Source organism: Panthera uncia, assembly GCF_023721935.1.
Source record: "Panthera uncia isolate 11264 chromosome C1 unlocalized genomic scaffold, Puncia_PCG_1.0 HiC_scaffold_3, whole genome shotgun sequence".
NCBI lineage: Eukaryota > Metazoa > Chordata > Mammalia > Carnivora > Felidae > Panthera > Panthera uncia.
The window spans coordinates 105,122,847-105,140,598 of NW_026057584.1; the positions used below are offsets into that span (position 1 = coordinate 105,122,847).

The 17,752-nt window shown below is 39.7% G+C and overlaps 1 long non-coding RNA gene across 1 annotated transcript in view; it reads right to left on the bottom strand.

Moving 5' to 3' along the window:
- Positions 1-978: 978 nt before the first annotated feature.
- Positions 979-17,752, bottom strand: part of LOC125910949 (uncharacterized) — a 39,545-nt gene continuing 22,771 nt past the window's right edge. Inside the window, exons 2-3 of the long non-coding RNA XR_007454218.1 lie at positions 6,875-6,938; positions 979-1,181 (exon numbers count right to left, since the gene is read on the bottom strand). This is a non-coding gene — a long non-coding RNA (uncharacterized LOC125910949). The remainder of the gene's footprint in view (positions 1,182-6,874; positions 6,939-17,752) is intronic.

The following is a 17,752-nucleotide window of genomic DNA, read 5'->3' on the forward strand; positions in this document are numbered from 1 at the left end:
GTTCGAAATATGGAAAGCGTTAGACATGTATTAAGAGCCACTGTTATCATTCTTCCTGAGCATGTACCTACATTATCTCTAAGTCCTTTTACAACCTCTCAAGATAGCTATCACTATCCCTAAACTTACATAATGTGCCTTTTTTCTTATGTCATATTTTATTTTGTGGTCTTTGTGGTTAATTTTTTTTTAAGGTATCTTGTATCCTATGTCATTAATTTGCTTTTTGGAGTGCCTCCCTTTACTGGGCACTTTCCATTTGTGTTTTCTCCATGCATCAAGTGCAAATCTAGCTAGAATTTTCTTATAGCCTGGTTTACAGATTCAGTTATGAAGGCCAATATAGGTTAAATAACTTACCCAAGGCTTTACAGCTTATTAAGTAACCAAATTGGTGTCTTCTTTTCTGCCAGTGGTCTTTTGCTATTTCTTGCTGCCCCCTGTGGCTTAATGGAAAAATTAAGTCTTCCATGAATTTGACTATTGTGAGCTGGTCTTAATACTCTGAGTTAGTTGGATATTGATGTTCTAGATCCTCATTTTTGGACCGCAGCAACAAAAAGGGCTTGCCCAAATTATCAAGCCAAATTTTGATTTCCGATTTTGGTGATTTAAAATGTCATAACTAACAGAAAACAACAACAACAAAGGAATGTATATAATGCCATGGATATTCCCTTCTTTTCTGTGCAGGATTTTTAAGCTATACTGAAGCTCATATCAGTTATAATTTAAAAATAGTTAATAGTAAACTAAGAGATTCTAATTCTGGTAAAGCTGAGTAAGTGAGACGTCAATGTGTCTCTCACTAAATGCAACCAAAATTCTGAACTGAACGTATCAAGAAACAATCTGAGGAATCCAAAAAATAAATAATAGATGAAAGATTATGGTAAAAGAAAAATGATTTTTTGAGCAATTATTGAACTAATAGTAAGTTTCCCTTTTTATTTCCTTTAGCTTTTTCCTAGCCTGGAATCAAAGACCACATGTTACTTAGAGTCTGCATGTGGCCAGAAAGAACCTCAGAAGAATCTCTCTGTGCAAGACGTGGGACAGGAAGCATTTATAGGGCAGATAAAATAAGAGAAAGCCCACTAACTTTTCATTGTTGTTCTCTCCCGAGCTGGTCCCTTGGCAATCACACAGTGGCACGCAAGCAGAAGTAACCAGAAAGACACCTACAATTCCAAGAAAAAAGTTATTGGTGGTCTGTCTAGAGACAGCCATAGCCACAGAAAGTTCATGACAGAATAAAAAGATTATGTCCAGGTTTTGCTTTCAGAAGGTCACAACACAGATCCCCTGGTGCAAGGAAGTTTCAAGGAAATCAGAGACAACTCAAGAAGATGACCCCTTATAGTTGTGTATGAAGTCCTGAACTCCTCCTAAATCTGGGCATGCCTCAATCTATCCAACACACCAAATAGTTTGGAAACTGAACTAAAGCACTGACCACTACTCAGGTCCTGGACTGGCCATCGAGCAGTCATATGGAAAAGACCTAAATAAAATTACTTTGATTTAAATTACTTTTATTTTCAGGTTCTGAAAACTGACCTGACATTGGCAATAGAGCCCTCAGGTATGTAAGCTGCTGAACATAACGTGGTCAATTGTCTACTAAAGCATAAAGATCAGGGCGCCTGGGTGGCTCAGTCAGTTAAGTGTCTGACTCATGGTTTCGGCTCAGGTCGTGATCTCAGTTTCATGAGTTCGAGCCCCTTGTGAGGCTCCGTGCTGCCAGTGCAGAGCCTGCTTGGGATTCTCTCTCTCTCTCTCTCTCTCCTTCTGTTTCTGCCCCTCTCCTGCTCACGCCATCTCTCTCTCTCTCTCAAAATAAATGGATAAACTTAAAAAAAAAAAACATAAAGATCAACATTATCGTTAGGACTCTGAGACTCATAACATAGTATCCAAAACACACTGATGTGATGTGATCCTTAACTTCTCAACATATGACAGCACAGGAAATCTGGATTCTTGCAAAAGGAAAAAAAATAATAAATAACTAATGTTGACTCTGAGGTGACATAGATGTTGGAATTGTCAGGAAAAGACTTTGAAGCAGCCATTGTTAACATGATCTAAGAAGTAAGGTTGAGTGCTTTTGAAACAACTGAAAAGATCTAGGATCTCAGAATAAAAGGTAGAAAATAGAAAAAGAAATAAAATAGAAAATTTACAAATAAAAAACATAATAACACAAAAATAAAAAAAAGTATTGGATAGACTCAGTAGCGGATGGAGATACCAGAAGAAATAATTTACTAATTTAAGGATACATCAACAGAAATTTAAAAATATGAATAAAAGTGGTGGGGGGAGGAGAATGAAAAAATTAACAGAGCCTCAGGGACCTGTGAGATAAAACCAAAGATCTAGGGTTTATGCCATCAGAGTCCCAGAAATAGGGGATAAAAAGCAGGAAAGCAGGCTTGTAGAAAAAAAATTAAAACAATAATGTCTGAAATAAGATGACAAATATATAAATTAATTTTGTTTACTGTTTTTTTATTTATTTTTGAGACAGAGAGAGACACAGCATGAGCAGGGGAGGAGCAGAGAGAGAGGGAGACACAGAATCTGAAGCAGGCTCCAGGCTCTGAGCTGTCAGCACAGAGCCTGATGCGGGGCTCAAACTCACAAACTCTGAGATCAGGACCTGAGCCAAAGTCGATGCTTAACCGACTGAGCCACCCAGGTGCCCCATATATATAAATTAAAAGGTGCAAAAATGTCAGTGAATCCCAAGCAGGACAAATTCAAAAATATACATCATGAGACAGCTGAATACTTTTTAAAAAAGATTTAAAAATATTTAAAAAGCTAAAGAAAAATAAAGCATTAGTTATGGGGAAAAATAATTCAAATGGTTGTGGATATCTCAAAAAAAAGCGAATAAGGTCTAAAAATAGTAAAAAAGCATTTAAAAAAACTTTTATTAATGTTTATTTATGTTTAGAGAGACAGAGCATGAGAGGGGGAGGGGCAGAGAGAGAGGGGGACACAGAATCCGAAGCAGGTCCCAGGCTCCAAGCTGTCAGTACAGAGCCCGACACAGGGCTCAAACTCACAAACCACGAGATCGTGACCTGAGCCAAAGTTGGACGCTCAACTGACTGAGCCACTCAGGCACCCAGTAAAACAACATTTTTAAAGTAGTGAAAGGAAAGAGCTGTGAATCCAGATTCTAGATCTCTCAGAAAAATAGCATTAAGGAATAAAGGGGTAATGAAGAAATTCTCCGATAAAAGAAAGGTGATAACGTTGGTCAGCAGCCGATCAGCCTTATAAGAAATGCTAAAGGAAATTGCTCAAGAGAAGGGAAATTGTACTAGATGGAAGCTTGGACCTTCCAGACTGAAGGAAGAGCTACAGACATGTAAATGGTTGGTTGCATGCACAGAGAACTAGGGTTCTCCTCTTACGTTCTGTAAAATTTATATGGCACTTGAAAGCAAAAATTACAATATTGTTGGCTATGTAGACATAATAGGAAAGGCAACTACAGCATACAAAGCGGAGGGCACAAAAACCTCTGTGCTGGTAAGGTTTTAACATTCCATCTACCCGTCACTTGAAGGAATAAACTATGAATTCAAAGTAGGCTGTGAAACATGAAGTGTGTGTATTATAATCTTGAGAGCAACTGCTAAAAAGTAAGCAGAGAGAAAGCCAAACACCTAATTGGTTAAGAAGACATAGCAAATACTATTAAAGTCATACAAAATTAGGGCACCTGGGTGGCTCCGTTGGTTAATCGTCCAACTCTTGATTCCAGCTCAGGTCATGATCTCATGGTTCATGGGATGGAGCTCTGTGTTGGGCTCTGTGCTGATAGCATGGAGCCTGCTTGGGATCCTCTCCCTCTCTTTATCCACCCCCCCTCTACTTCGCCCCCACTCAGATTCTCTCTCTCTCTCTCTCTCTCAAAATAAACAAACTTAAAAAGATACAAAATACGATGTAAATGGAAACCACAGAAAAACAGACAGAGGAAACAAAGAAAAAGCAAATAATGACAGCATCCACTTAAATCTAAATATGTCAAATGTTGTGTTAAATATAAATGGTCTAAACACAAAATAATATGTCCTAGTGGATAAATAAAATGAGGAAATTATACCCTGTTTCCAAGAAATCCACTACCAATGTGAGAGTAAAAGGCTAGAAAATGATACACAATGTAAACACTAATAAAAAGGAAATAGAAATGATGGGAGATAATTTCCCTGGGTGTCTTGCAATCTAGGCACTGACTGACCTTTGTTACAAAGGATTTTTTCAAAAGTCAATGGTCTTGGAAGTAAGCACCGTACCTTACTCTGAACCAAAAGGCAGGTTTATTGTAGCCAATTTTAAACTTTTTTAAAAAAACTGTTTATTTATTTTTGAGAGGGAGAGAGAGAGTGTGTAAGGAGGAGAGAGGGGCAGAGAGAAAGGGGACAGAGGATCCCAAGCAGACTTTGCCCTGACAGCAAAGAGCCCTATTTGGGTCTTGAACTCACAAACCACAAGATCATGACCTGAGCCAAAATAGAATGGTTAACAAACTGAGGCACCAAGGTGAACTCCTGTCTTTTGTTGGTTTTTTTTTTTTTCAACTTTTTTTTTAATGTCTTCCAATTTTGAAATGAGAGTGTCTCCACTCAGACTTCCTCACCTTTACCCAACCTGCTGCTTATGCATGAGTCCCCTGGTTCCCCTCACATTTCCCTGTGGGAATGGGGCCTTGGGAACCTGAATCTAATCCTCTGGATCCTGCTATTTCTGTGAGGCATAAATTGCCCTCAGGCTCTGACTCAATACCGTGTCCTCCATCAACAGTCATGGAACTGCGACAGGCTGTTAACTTGCAAGTAAAATAAAGTCTCAGACTCTCACAGCTCTTGACGTGGAGTGCCTACATTAGTATGAAACAAAGCATACTTCAGAACGAGAAAAATTCGGGATAAAGAGACATATATTACATAATGACAAAGTGCCTGTTCAGTAAGATCCGAAATGCCTAGATACGGAATAACAGAGCCTCAAAATACATGAAAAAGAATCCGTAAAACTAAAAAGGGAAAGTGGACAGGTGTGCAAGTATAGTTGCAAACACCAATATTCGTCTCTCATTAACTGTATATATTTATATATTATAGATAGATAGATAGATAGATAGATAAATAGGTTCATAGATAGATACAAATATATAAACTACTAGAAAAGATACATAAGAACCGGAGAACACCATCAACCATTTGGAATCTGACATTCATAGAACACTCCATATAACAGCGAAACACAAATTATTATCAAGTGTACGTGGAACCTTCACAAAGATAAACCATATCCTGGGTTATAAAATATCTTTAGTACATTTAAAAGACTCAAAGTCGTACTTCAAGTATACCGCCTGATTATAATAAAATTAAGCTGGAAACTAATAGCAGGAGGAGAAATGGAAAATCTCCAAATATTTGGAAGAAAAACAACACATGTCTCCATAATCCACCAGTCAGGAAGAGGAGTTGGGGCAGGGGGTGCAGGGTGGGGGATGTGACTGGAATTATAGAGCCTAAACAGATGATCAATTTTGTTGTACAGAAATGTAAACATTTATAACAAAAAAGGTTAGGTTAAGAACCATAGCCAGTGTAGACAAAAAGGCAAAAAATATATTCATCACTGACAAATTTGTTTTTTAGCTGGTAGCTCTATCACTTTGTATGGACTTCTGAGTCTCTATAGAGCACAGTATACAGACATCACCCCACTGGAAGTGGCCAAAGGAGCGATCTTCCAGGGCTATAATGCAGCTTTAACTGATTACAAGCCGACCCAAACGCCTAAAGTAAATTGAAAATGACAATGTTAATCATCAAAATATCGGTGCACTGAATACACCTGTGAAAGCACCCATTACTCTCACTGCAGAGACCTTATTTATGTATAAAGTAATAAGAATGGAGGTGCTGGAGAAAACAGAATACACTGCTTACTAGCTTCCGATCCCAAACTATTCTATAAAATCCGTGAGCCTTAGCTTCTTCATTTTAAAAATGGGGCTAATGGTAGTAACTATTTCACTGAGCTGTAGGAAAGAGAAAATTAAATCTGTATCAAATGGTTAGAACAGGGCCTGAAACAGTAAGAAGTCAATATGTGTTGGCTATTATGGTAAGCTGAATAATGCCTATCAAATATGTGCATTGCCCAATGTTAATCAAGGATATGCGACTTTTCATGGTAGAAGGGACTCTGCAGATGTGATTAGGGTAAGGATCTTGAGATTATCCTGAATTGCCAGGGTGGGCCCAGTGTAAGGGCAAGGGTCCTTTCTCGTAAATGAAAGAGGGAGGTCTGAGGGCCCGAGTCAGAGAGTTCAGAAGATGCTATGGTCTTCAATATGAAGTAAAGTGCAAGCACAAAGGAATGAATGAGGTGACCCCTGGAAGCTGGAAAAAGCAAGGAAATGGATTTTCCCCTGGAGACTCCAGAAGGAGCACCGCCCACTGACTCCTTGATTTTAGCCCAGCGAGACCCGTTTCAGACTTCTGAACATCAGTACTACAAAATAATAAATTTGAGTTGTGTTTAGCCACTGTCCATGGTGGTTTGTTGCAGCATCAATAGGGAAATCATATATTTATTTAAAGCAAAATAAGTTATTTCTCATTTTATTTCAATTTATACAACTGATATTTTACCACTTTCCAAATACTCTTTCAAATCCTCTGTTATTTTTCTTGCAGAAAATAGACACTTTGAGATCATCCATAAAGGTGTTCTGCGTGGTGATAGAAACTCAGACTTGGAGTTGACCAAACTTGGATTCAAATCCTGACTCCCAACACGTACCAGCCCTGTGACTTGAACATATTACCTGATTTTGGGTTCCTGTTTCCTTATAACCAACACAGGGATTAAACTCTTGTCAGTCCACAGGGCTGTTATGAAAAATAATTAAGATACTGTCACAGATCATTTAGTGCACACCCTTAATTAGTAGTCATTAATGAGAATTATTAATACTAATGCTCATCCAACACCCTCACTTTCTAGATGAGAAAACTGACCCCCAGAGAAGGCAGATGTCTTGCCCGAGGCACACAGCCATTTCCTGGTATATGTCTTACAGCCCATAAGACAAGTGCAAGCTTCTCATAAAGTTGACTGTTTCTGAGTATCTGTAATTTGTCTTATTTTTCCTTTAGGAAACTTTGAGGAGACAAGCCGAGGTTGACACTAGTAGGTTGTGGATCCCCAATGTCCCCTTGTAGAAATCACTGTTCCGAGTTCTCATGGCAAATTCACATTTCTCTTTTCCAATCTCCTTTACCATATGACAAACATTCTCTTCAAATTTCAATTCAAAAACAGCTCCAAGTAAAGCTGCCTCCTTTCCCCTTGCGAAAATAAAGGTCTCCTATTTTCATCCCCTTCAAGTGTCTTCTTCTGAAGTAATGAGTCACATGTCAAATGACAACATGATACGCTCCCAGGTATGAAATCATGCTTCCTTAGACCTTTTGTGCTGATGAGGTGGTAGGAAGAACTGGGAGTGGGCCCAGTTGGACCAGGATTCGCTGCTGTTTGCCACCTGGTGGACACTTGCTATCACTGCAAAATAATTTCAAATCCTTGCTTTTAAAAGCATCTCTGATCAATAACCTTAACTCCTTGGTTATGTTTTCTGCCAGCGAGTAGAGATCTACTGATAGGAGGACAGTTATAAGTACATGTGATTATCCTTACTTTGGGAGAAAAAAAATCTATATTCAGTAAGTAATTAGTTGCCTGGCAGTTACAATTTCTTAGATGTTCTCAAAGAGACTCTAAATACTACCCAGTGGATCACTATCACTGAAATCTGCATTTCTTGTAACTTTAAATAAAAAAATTTTACCCATTGAGGGGTACCTGGGAGGCTCAGTTGGTTAGGCGGCTGACTTCGGCTCAGGTTATAATCTCACAGTTTGTGAGTTCGAGCCCTGCGTTGGGCTCTGTGCTGACAGCTCAGAGCCTGCAGCCCGCTTTGGATTCTGTGTCTCCCTCTCTCTCTACCCCTCCCTTGCTCACACTCTGTCTCTCTCTGTCTCAAAGGTAATAAACATTAAAAAATTTTTTTTAAATGTTACCTATTGATTTTTTTAAATTATTTTATATCCTCCGGTAGAACCAGAGTGTTCAGAGTATAGATAGATTATAGATATAGATATAGATATAGATATAGATAGATATAGACACCAATCTCCTTAAAAAGCACAAACTAGCCCTGTCACCCTTGTCCTAGATCCTCTTTATGTGTCCATCCTCATTTTTCATCATTATTTTCAAACTTCATTACATGCATCCTCCATAGGTTCCAATAGCTAGAGTATACAATTTGTAATTGCCTACTACAGACTGAATGTTTGTAATTCCCCCCAAAATTCGTATCTTGAAACTTAATCCCTCATGTGATGGTATTTGGAAATGGGGTCTTTCCAATTTAATCACTATGGAGGCAATTAGGTAACAAGAGTAATCGTGAGGGGATTATTGCCCTCCTAAGAAGAGATAACCAAACAAGAGTGTTTGCTTCCTCTCTCTCTGCTGTCAGCCACATGAGACTACAGCAATGTGTCCATCTGCAAAGCAGGAGGAGGGCGCACACCAGGAGCCAAAACAGCCAGCACGTTGATCTTGGACTTCCCAGCCTTCAGAAATGTGAGAAATAAATGTCTGTTCCTTAACCAACCCAAGGGACAGTATCGTGTAAATACAGCCCCAGCCGAGTAGGACGGTTTCTGTATTGAGCCATACTCTCCCATGCTTCTCTTCCTTTGCATGTCCTAGTTCCTCTTCCTGGGTGACCTTTCCCCTGCTTGTTTTAATGCCACATCTTATTTAGTCCAATATATCTTTCAACATGTAATCACTAGGCAAAACTTAACGAGCTATTTTGCACATGCTTCTTCAGACGAAGTTTTCAAAATCCAATGTACAGTTTTACACTTACAGAACACTTTAATACAATTAAAAATGTATTGTCGTAGTCACATCAGACACCTTTTAAATGCCCAATAGCCACATGGGGCCACATCAGACAGAACAGCTCTATATAATCTGGGACAGACTCACCTTGACATGGGCATCATTTAAACAAAGATGATAGCGTCGCCATATAGAAATTTGTCAAATTGGTTTCTGTGTCAAAAGAATGATCTTATTCAATTTAAGCATTTATTGGGTACCACAGTCAATGGAGAGGGCCGACCAGAGTTGAGACAGTATCTTCTTCCTCTGTAAATCCCTTACTTTTATACCTAGCAAATTCCATGACTTTTTCCACTTAGTGGAAAAGATTTGAATCTTGCTTTTTTTGGAGGAAACAGAAAGCAGCCGCTGGTCTCCCAGTCTGGTCGAGAGGGCACCCTCAGTGTGTCCACACATCTTTCATAGTAGTATGTTATCAGTGGATTCATTGCTTTATGCTCTAATCGCCTGTTGGCTTGGCAGTTTTTCCCATGTGGTGGTGTTTTCCTTGAGGTGTAGACTAACTGCTCCTTCTCTGCATGCTCAGTGCCATAGCCACTCCTGGCACAGAGCTGTGTGCTAGTAACTGTTCAATGAATGGATATAAATCCCTTTAATAGGTCTCAGTTAGGTAACAGTTACTAAAAAGTGTCCAAAAGGATGGGATTTGAACTCAAGTCAATGGGGAGAAAATACTGCTGCCTTAACCCCATCTGAAACTTTATTTTACTTATCATGTTTGTTGAAAATACACTTTTGAGACTTTATATAATATATCATGAAGGTGTTTGTGCCACATCCCATTGAAATTCTAACCTCTTTGGAAAGGGGGGGCTGCTTTTCAAGACATTAGTTATTGTTAAATGTGCTTATTGACAGTGACAGGCAGCTGGAGGTAAGTTCTTTGGGAGCAGAACAACATGGTCGAAAAGACCATACAGAGAACAGAATATGAAAAAGCAAAAGTAGCAAAATAATAGAAACAAGTATAACATCACAGCTTTGCTTATCAGTATATCTTCCTCCTGCTCGAGGACCTAAAATGGATTATTTTGTTAAAATACAGACATGGATTCCATTAAATCCGAATTGAAATCCAATTTCTTCCATTTCTGAGGTCTCTGAATGAGGGAAAGTTATTCATACTCTCTGAGCTTCATCTTTCATAACAGAAAAAAGGGGGACACATTGTGTGCTTTGCAGGGTTGCTTTGGACTATGATACACACATGATGCATGCCTTACATGATGTTGGAGTCACAGCAGAAACTCAATAAATGGTACAGTATAAATCCCTTCTGCCCTGTGCTCAAGGCTGTTCATGATGTGCTCAGCAATCTATCTGATATTTATTCCAACTTCTTGCCAACAATAGATGCTAACATCCATTCCTTGTGTGTTCTTCATGCATTTGACCACCCGAACTTTCCACATGCTATTCCTATATCAAATGTGTTGAGCAGATTACTCCCAAGCTTTCCAATAAACACACAATTGTGAGTGATTTTAGAGAAAGCATGTAGGTTGGGGTGTTCATTGCATTTTGAGGTGGAAAAGAAGGGGAACATTTCCTTGTTAATTGGATTTTGGAACCCACACACTTTGCCAACTAAAATGTCTGGCTAATTATATGCACAGAAAGTTCAGAATATTCCACATTTATTGGGGGCCTTCTATGTATGAGGCTTAGAGCTGTTTTGCCCACCATCTCTGTCATTTCAGGGAGGAAAGTTAACAGTTAAAAATAGTTGTTTTTCTACAATCCCTTTCAATTTCACCTGATTTAAGTTCCGAATGCACTTAAACGGTATGTGCAGCCTCAGCACAGGGATATATCTACTGTCCAAAAGAAGTAGACTACATTCCAAGAAACTCTGACATCAACGCGCAGGAAGAAAATGTCCCCGAGGTTGAATTACAACTGCCGGATGTAAGGCTGAAGCATAGAGATCCTGCAAGGGCCCTGCTTTTTTTATTAAGAAATCTGCTGATGGAGTTTGGTTTGGCCTGAGCTTGAGCTCGGCGCTCATAATATCCTGTTCCACCTCAAAATCAAATACAAGTCAATCAAAAATTATTTTAGGCCTGCACTCTGTGCAGTTGTTAGGAAGGCATGATGCAGGTACAGTTGAATCTGACAATGTGTCCGCCAAGCTGGCCCCATTCCCCCAGCACGGCTGAAAGGACAACTCCATGCACAACATCAACTTATCCGCATTTGGGGTATTCGTGTACTTGGGGTTGTCCACCACAATTATCAGCCTCCCAGGAGAGCCATGTGGTAATGTGGACACACTCCGTTCCATCACCAGTTATGTTTATTAAATCAATAGCCCACTAGCAAAACACGTTTCCTAACTTCTATAGGGTCTTGGTTATTGTTGCTATTAGAAAAATACATTTTTTAGGATTTACTAAAAACCTTTCTAGCTTCTGAGTCAAACTTCTTTTTTATAAATTTTTTTTAACGTTTATTTATTTTTGAGACAGAGAGAGACAGAGCATGAATGGGGGAGGGTCAGAGAGAGGGAGACACAGAATCTGAAACAGGCTCCAGGCTCTGAGCTGTCAGCACAGAGCCCGACGTGGGGCTTGAACTCATGGACCGTGAGATCATGACCTGAGCTGAAGTCGGCGCTTAACCGACTAAGCCACCCAGGTGCCCCTTCTGAGTCAAACTTCTGACAAGTTTAACACATTTTATAAATACATTAAACAGCTGAGGAAATCATCACCTGGAGTTGCATCTCTGTCTCTCCCCCAATATACTGAGTTCATACAAAAGTACAAGAAAAACTCATTCCCCAAATTCCAATACATAAAGACACGTACTCACATGCACACGCGTGCACACCCATCCCCCCCCCCACATATTCAAATAGAAAGCATTTGAAAATCCTACATGTGGGATATTATGACAATATTGGATTCAGCTCTGAAAACTGTCCCGAGTCCCCTGTAGGAGCTTACGTGCTTTTCTAGTGCTTCCCTAGCATTCTTGCCTTTTTCTGTCAAAAGCAAGACATTATATTTAATTATCATTTATTTTAGTGTAAATCTGCATGGGCTCCTGCTTTTTGAGAGCGTGGTTACGTTTTATTCACCTGACGTCTCCCTAGGAAAATCACACAAGATTTGGCACACAGGTTGTGCCCAAGAAATAGAAGAAAAAAATCCAAGTGAAAAAATAAACTCAAGGTTGAATAAATGTAAGAGACGTTAACTGCGCACAAAATTGTGAGGATAAGGTAATCACTGTGGGATAAAGTTAGAAAGGTCATATTAAGGAGGTGAGAATAGATTGGCTATTAAAGATTTGTGAGGAATTTATATTCATCCATTTTAACTTTAAACGGCATTTTGAGTTCCATTTTTTAATTTTTCATTTATCCATTCACTCAAACACATATATAAAGTTTCTTTTCTATACCAAATCTCATAGTGAGTCCTAGGGTTACAGTAATGAATAAGGGAGACCCTTGAGGACAGGGATATGTCATCAAGGATGTACAAGCTAAAATTGTATCTGCTGGACAATGCCATATTAATTTAAATAGATTCCTATTTTAAAAAGCAAAGAAGAAAAAGTATTATCTCCAATTGCTAGGGGAAAGCACTAAGACTCAGGGAGTTTAAGGGATACATCCTATACCGGAAGGAGGTGGATTTGGTATTGAAACGCAAGACCTTCCCACCCTTAGGTTGTTTATTTTTTCTACTGCTCCAGAGTCGTCCATAGACAGGAAGTTGCGGGTAGGTACAGAAAATGAACTAAAAGGCGGCGAGAAACACGCCCTTGCTATAATAAGGTGCACAGTAGTGAGCACCACTTTTGTTTCGGGAGTGCTACATTAGGGATAGACTTATTGACCGCTCTGCGCAGCTCCCCCTGAGCAGCCAATTTAGGCGCCAATGCAGTTAAAAATAGGCTCTCTAGACATTTTCCTTTGCTCTAGCTCCAGGAGCTGACCACATTACCTCTCCTCACCCCCAATTAGTTCTCAATACAAAAGCACTTTGGCCCCCAGCCATTTCTAGAACCAGGGAAGCAGACTTCAGACCCAGCCTGAGCATATTCCAAAAACAAGACCATAAGGGGAATGATGTGGAGTGAAGAACGTGGGCCGGATGGAGAGAGGTCATCCGACAGCATCATCCACAGTTCATTTGCCATTAATAATAAGACAGCCTGCATTCCTGGGCGTGCTTCAACCTGCTAATAGGTACTCTCTGGGGACGGTCTCATCCCTCCTCCTCCGGGTGAGTGGAGCCACTGCCGAAGTATCTATGGACTTAAACTATCCTGTGTAACAACAACGGGACCCTACAGCGTCGGAACCTCTGGACACTCCTCTGTTCCAATGGAAGGATTCTGGCTTCCTGGCCCTTCTTGTCTTCACAAATGAGGGCATTTAATATGTCATCCTAATTCTCTTCTGTTTTCCATTTAAACACTCTCTTTATTAGAAGCACAAGCAATTGATTTAATTAAAAGGTTAATGCCAGAGCAATCTAATCTTCACTCCCCACCCTTCTCATCTGATTTATCTGGGGTTGTAGCATACATGAGAAATCACACAGAAGGAAAAGGGAAAAAGCATCAGGCTAGTTTTATAACTAGATAAATCAAAGGACAGCTGGGGAGGACTTAGTGTAGTGAACACTGCACTTTGAATGGAGATTTTTAGATATGTCACTCAGCGAGACTCTCATCACAAGGCATTTTGAGCAAGTTCGTTCCCTTTCTAGGGTTCAAGTTTCTGATTCATTAAATGAGTGGGGTTTTCCAAACTTGCCTAATTATGAGGATTATATAAGGTACTTGTCAAAAATAGATTTCCAGGACCCACATCCGATGAACTAAATCTGAATCTTCAAAGAGGAAGAGGTCACCTAAGGTGTGACCTAATGGCCAGAAGAGTTCAGAACACTCTAGGCAAATGGGCCCTGCAGTCTTGTCTATCTCTGATACCTTGGCCACATCTGACTGTGATTCTAAGGTATCATTAGATTTGGGTTATAGATAGAAACAAAATCAAGGGTTCGGGTTTTTTTCCAAAGTTCCTTTGAAGGTGTTAAAGTACAACAGCCAGAAGGCGTACCCAGGGCATGATCAGCCCCATAAAAAATCAGAAGACAAACAAGTTTATTTGTATATCCTGCCCAAACTGCCCTTTATATGTCCCCACTCTGTCTCAGTTGCTCTCCCCTCTTGCTGTTATTTGGCTCAAAGGTGGCTTCTGCTTTATATAGACTACCCATTGTGTCTGCTCCAGGGACTAGCACCCCGTTCACCCAGCCATCTCTCCTTTTCTGTCTCCTACACAACTATTCTCAACTGTGTCTCACCAGACAGTATCTGCGAACCAATTAATATTTATGTGTTAATAACTAGTTTGGGCATAATGTATTTCCTCAGGCAGAGTATTTGCATTTTAACTAGATATATCACCTAAACTTGAAAGAATTATTTTCTGTTGGAATTTTGAGCAACGTGCACAATCTAGCATAGAGATATTTGGGGCCAATGGGTTGCTTCTGACACACTAAATCACATCATATCATCATGGAAAAAAGTGCATTAATGGGGCTTTATTTTTTAATACTTTGATGTGTATAGAAGATTTAGCTACTAGGCTAAACATCTCTCTGCCTCATCCACATGAAAAGGAATTTTGAAAATTTAATCAAAAATCCATTAGCCCTTTCTGCTATTACCAACCCGGCTACTCTTTTCCCCCCATTAGAAGCATCCCTACACCTTAGCTTTTTATGACAATGAAGTCTGATTTTTCCGCAATGCAAATCTAAAGAATAAATTAGAACCTTGTGAAATATGTGCATCTTTGAAATGTTTAGAAAGGAAATATGATTGTAAGTGTCAAAACCACAGGTAGCCACATTTGAAAATGATGTGATGCACTTTTTTTTCTATAAGCTGAATGGACACTCCTGATTTTTTAAACAATGTTTGCAACATCAAGACCAAATGCCTGAGGATTTTCCTGTGTGCAGAATAGAAAACAATTGGAAGATAACATTACTGGCAGAGATAAAATTTAAAGGAAAATATTGTCACCAGTATTCATCTTACAAAGTTCGTGTCAAACCTGACCAGGAAGGCCAAGCACAAGTGTTTTAGTTTCTGTGAAGAAATGGACAATGGTTCAGTTGCCTAGGTTCTAAACAGACTTCCTGGACTGGAATGATGGCCTGCCACCTTTAAGCTCTGAGTCCCTAGGCAAGCAGATTCATTCCCCTTGCCTTAGTTTCTTTATTTATAAAGCATTAAAATATTACCTACTCAGCAGGATTTCTGTGGAGAATAAATGAAATCATGCAAACAACAAGCTTAGAATACTGCTCTGGCACTCAGTTATCATCGAATGTTAGTGACAAGTGTTATCATCATTACCCAATAGGCTTTTTCCCCAGAGGGATTATTAAGTGGGGCCAATCTTTGCAAATCCAAGCTCTTAATTCCTGTTTATCACTTTGGTCCCCATCATGACCAACGTCCTTATAACATGTTGAAAAATTAAGGAAGTCTCAAGATCCTTTTCACCCTTATGACTTAAACTTGGCAGAATCTTGTCCTGAGCGATCTGCTCTAGAAGTCTTTCTCCAGTCTCCACCCAGGCTAGAAGGATCCTTCCTGATCTTCCCTCACCAGTGTCCTGCAATGTGAGAAGAGATGCCCCAGTGGAAGAGCAAGAAAACTGTCTCCTTGTCCCCTATAGCTTCCACCAATGAAAAGTGTGGTCCAACATATTCATTGGTGGTACATTTGTGACTTCCATTCTCCATGTATCCATTTTAACTTATCCCCCATTGATTTTTTTAATGTTTAATTACTTATTTTGAGACACAGAGAGAGAGAGAGAGAGAGAGTGAGCGAGCAATAAAGGGGTAGAGAGTGATGGAGAGAGAGAATCCCAAGCAGGCTCCACACTCAGTGTGGGTCCCAATGATGGGCTCGATCCCACGACCCTGGGATCATGACCCAAGCCAATACCAAGAGTCAGACCCTTAACCAACTGAGTCACCCAGGCACCCCTATTTCCTATTGATTTTAATGTGAGTGAACTATGTATCACTTGAGAAGTCAATAACTACTTAGTAAGAGCCAACTTTGTGACAAGTACCATCCCGGGACTAAAGATTTATTGATGAAAAGGACAAATAGGATTCTTGATAGTCAAGAGACCAACAATATATGTTTAAAAAAAAACCCGATTATTAAACAATCAAAAAAATGATAAGTGCCATGAGGAAAAAGTAGAGGTACTCTAAAATAGGAAGTTGGGAGAGGTGCCTGGGTGGCTCAGTCGGTTAAGTGGCCGACTTCAGCTCAGGTCATGATCTCACGATCCGTGAGTTCGAGCCCCAAGTCGAGCTCTGTGCTGACAGCTCAGAGCCTGGAGCCTGTTTCAGATTCTGTGTCTCCCTCTCTCTGACCCTCCCCCATTCATGCTCTGTCTCTCTCTGTCTCAAAAGTAAATAAACATTAAAAAAAATTAAAAAAAATTAAAAATAAATAAAATAGGAAGTTGGGAAAAGGACATATAAATTGGACATGTGAGAGATAAGTTTCAGTTGACAGGTTGAAATAAAGAGAAAAGGTATTCTATTCAGAAGAGAATATATAGGGAGGCCATGTGAAGGAGAACATAACAAGCAAAAGTGTGGTGCATAAAGGGAATGGAAGACAGAGCAAACAGAGAGAAGCAGAACCAGCTCATTTGCGGCCTGGGAGACTATGTTAAAGATTTGAATATTTCATGAAAGTGATGGAAAATCACTGAAAAGTTTTTACGAGAGTAATTAAAAGTTCAGAATTGTTTTTAAGAGATCAGTCTGGCTGCAATATAGGGGTGTCTGGCTAGGGAACAAATAGATGTGAGTTTACTGAGGATGCTCCTTTAAGTAGACATGTAAACTATTATGGTGGGTCTCGCTAAAGGGCTAGAAGAGGAGACGAAAGCAAGTCAATACTTTTTGGACATGTATAGGGATTAGAATTGATGAGATGTGTATGAGAAAGGAGATGTGGAGGGTATTCTGGAAAATTCAGGAAAAGTTGTTTTTTGTGTAGGCAACCCTGATGTAAGATAATTGGGGCATGCTGAGTTTGAGGGTCTCAAGGATATCTCAGTAGAGATGTCAGGAAGATGGCTGAATATGTGGATCTGGAGTTCAGATGAGTGGTGTTGACTTTGGATATAATTTTCAGCAATGAAACCACGGGAGTATAAGAATTCACCTAGGGAAATTGTATCCAGTGAAAAAATGAAATAATCTAAAATTGAACCTTGAGGTACTGCAAACTTGAAAGACTCAAGGGAAGAAAATAAACTATAAAGGAGCTATGAGCAAAGCGGGAGACACTGAATAATCTGTAGATGTCAAGAGGAAAGAATACCTCACAACAAGGGAATGGTAGAGTGTGAAATGCTTGTGAGAGGTCAAGTGTGCTGGGGAGTAGCAACGTTCAATGGTTCTACCATCAGGGAGCATTGGTGATCATACCTCAAGCCATTCTGATGGCTTGACATAGTTGGCATGTGACTGAGAAGTAACGATACCTAGATGGTAAATCTGGAGAATTCATCATGTTATTCGGTGAAAGGGAGGAGAAAGAATGGGAAAGTTTGATGGAGAATGGAGGTCACGGTAATGTTATATGAGGTTGTACCTTGAAAGGCTGAAGGAAGATATCTAGTATAAAGGGAAAAGAAAGAGAT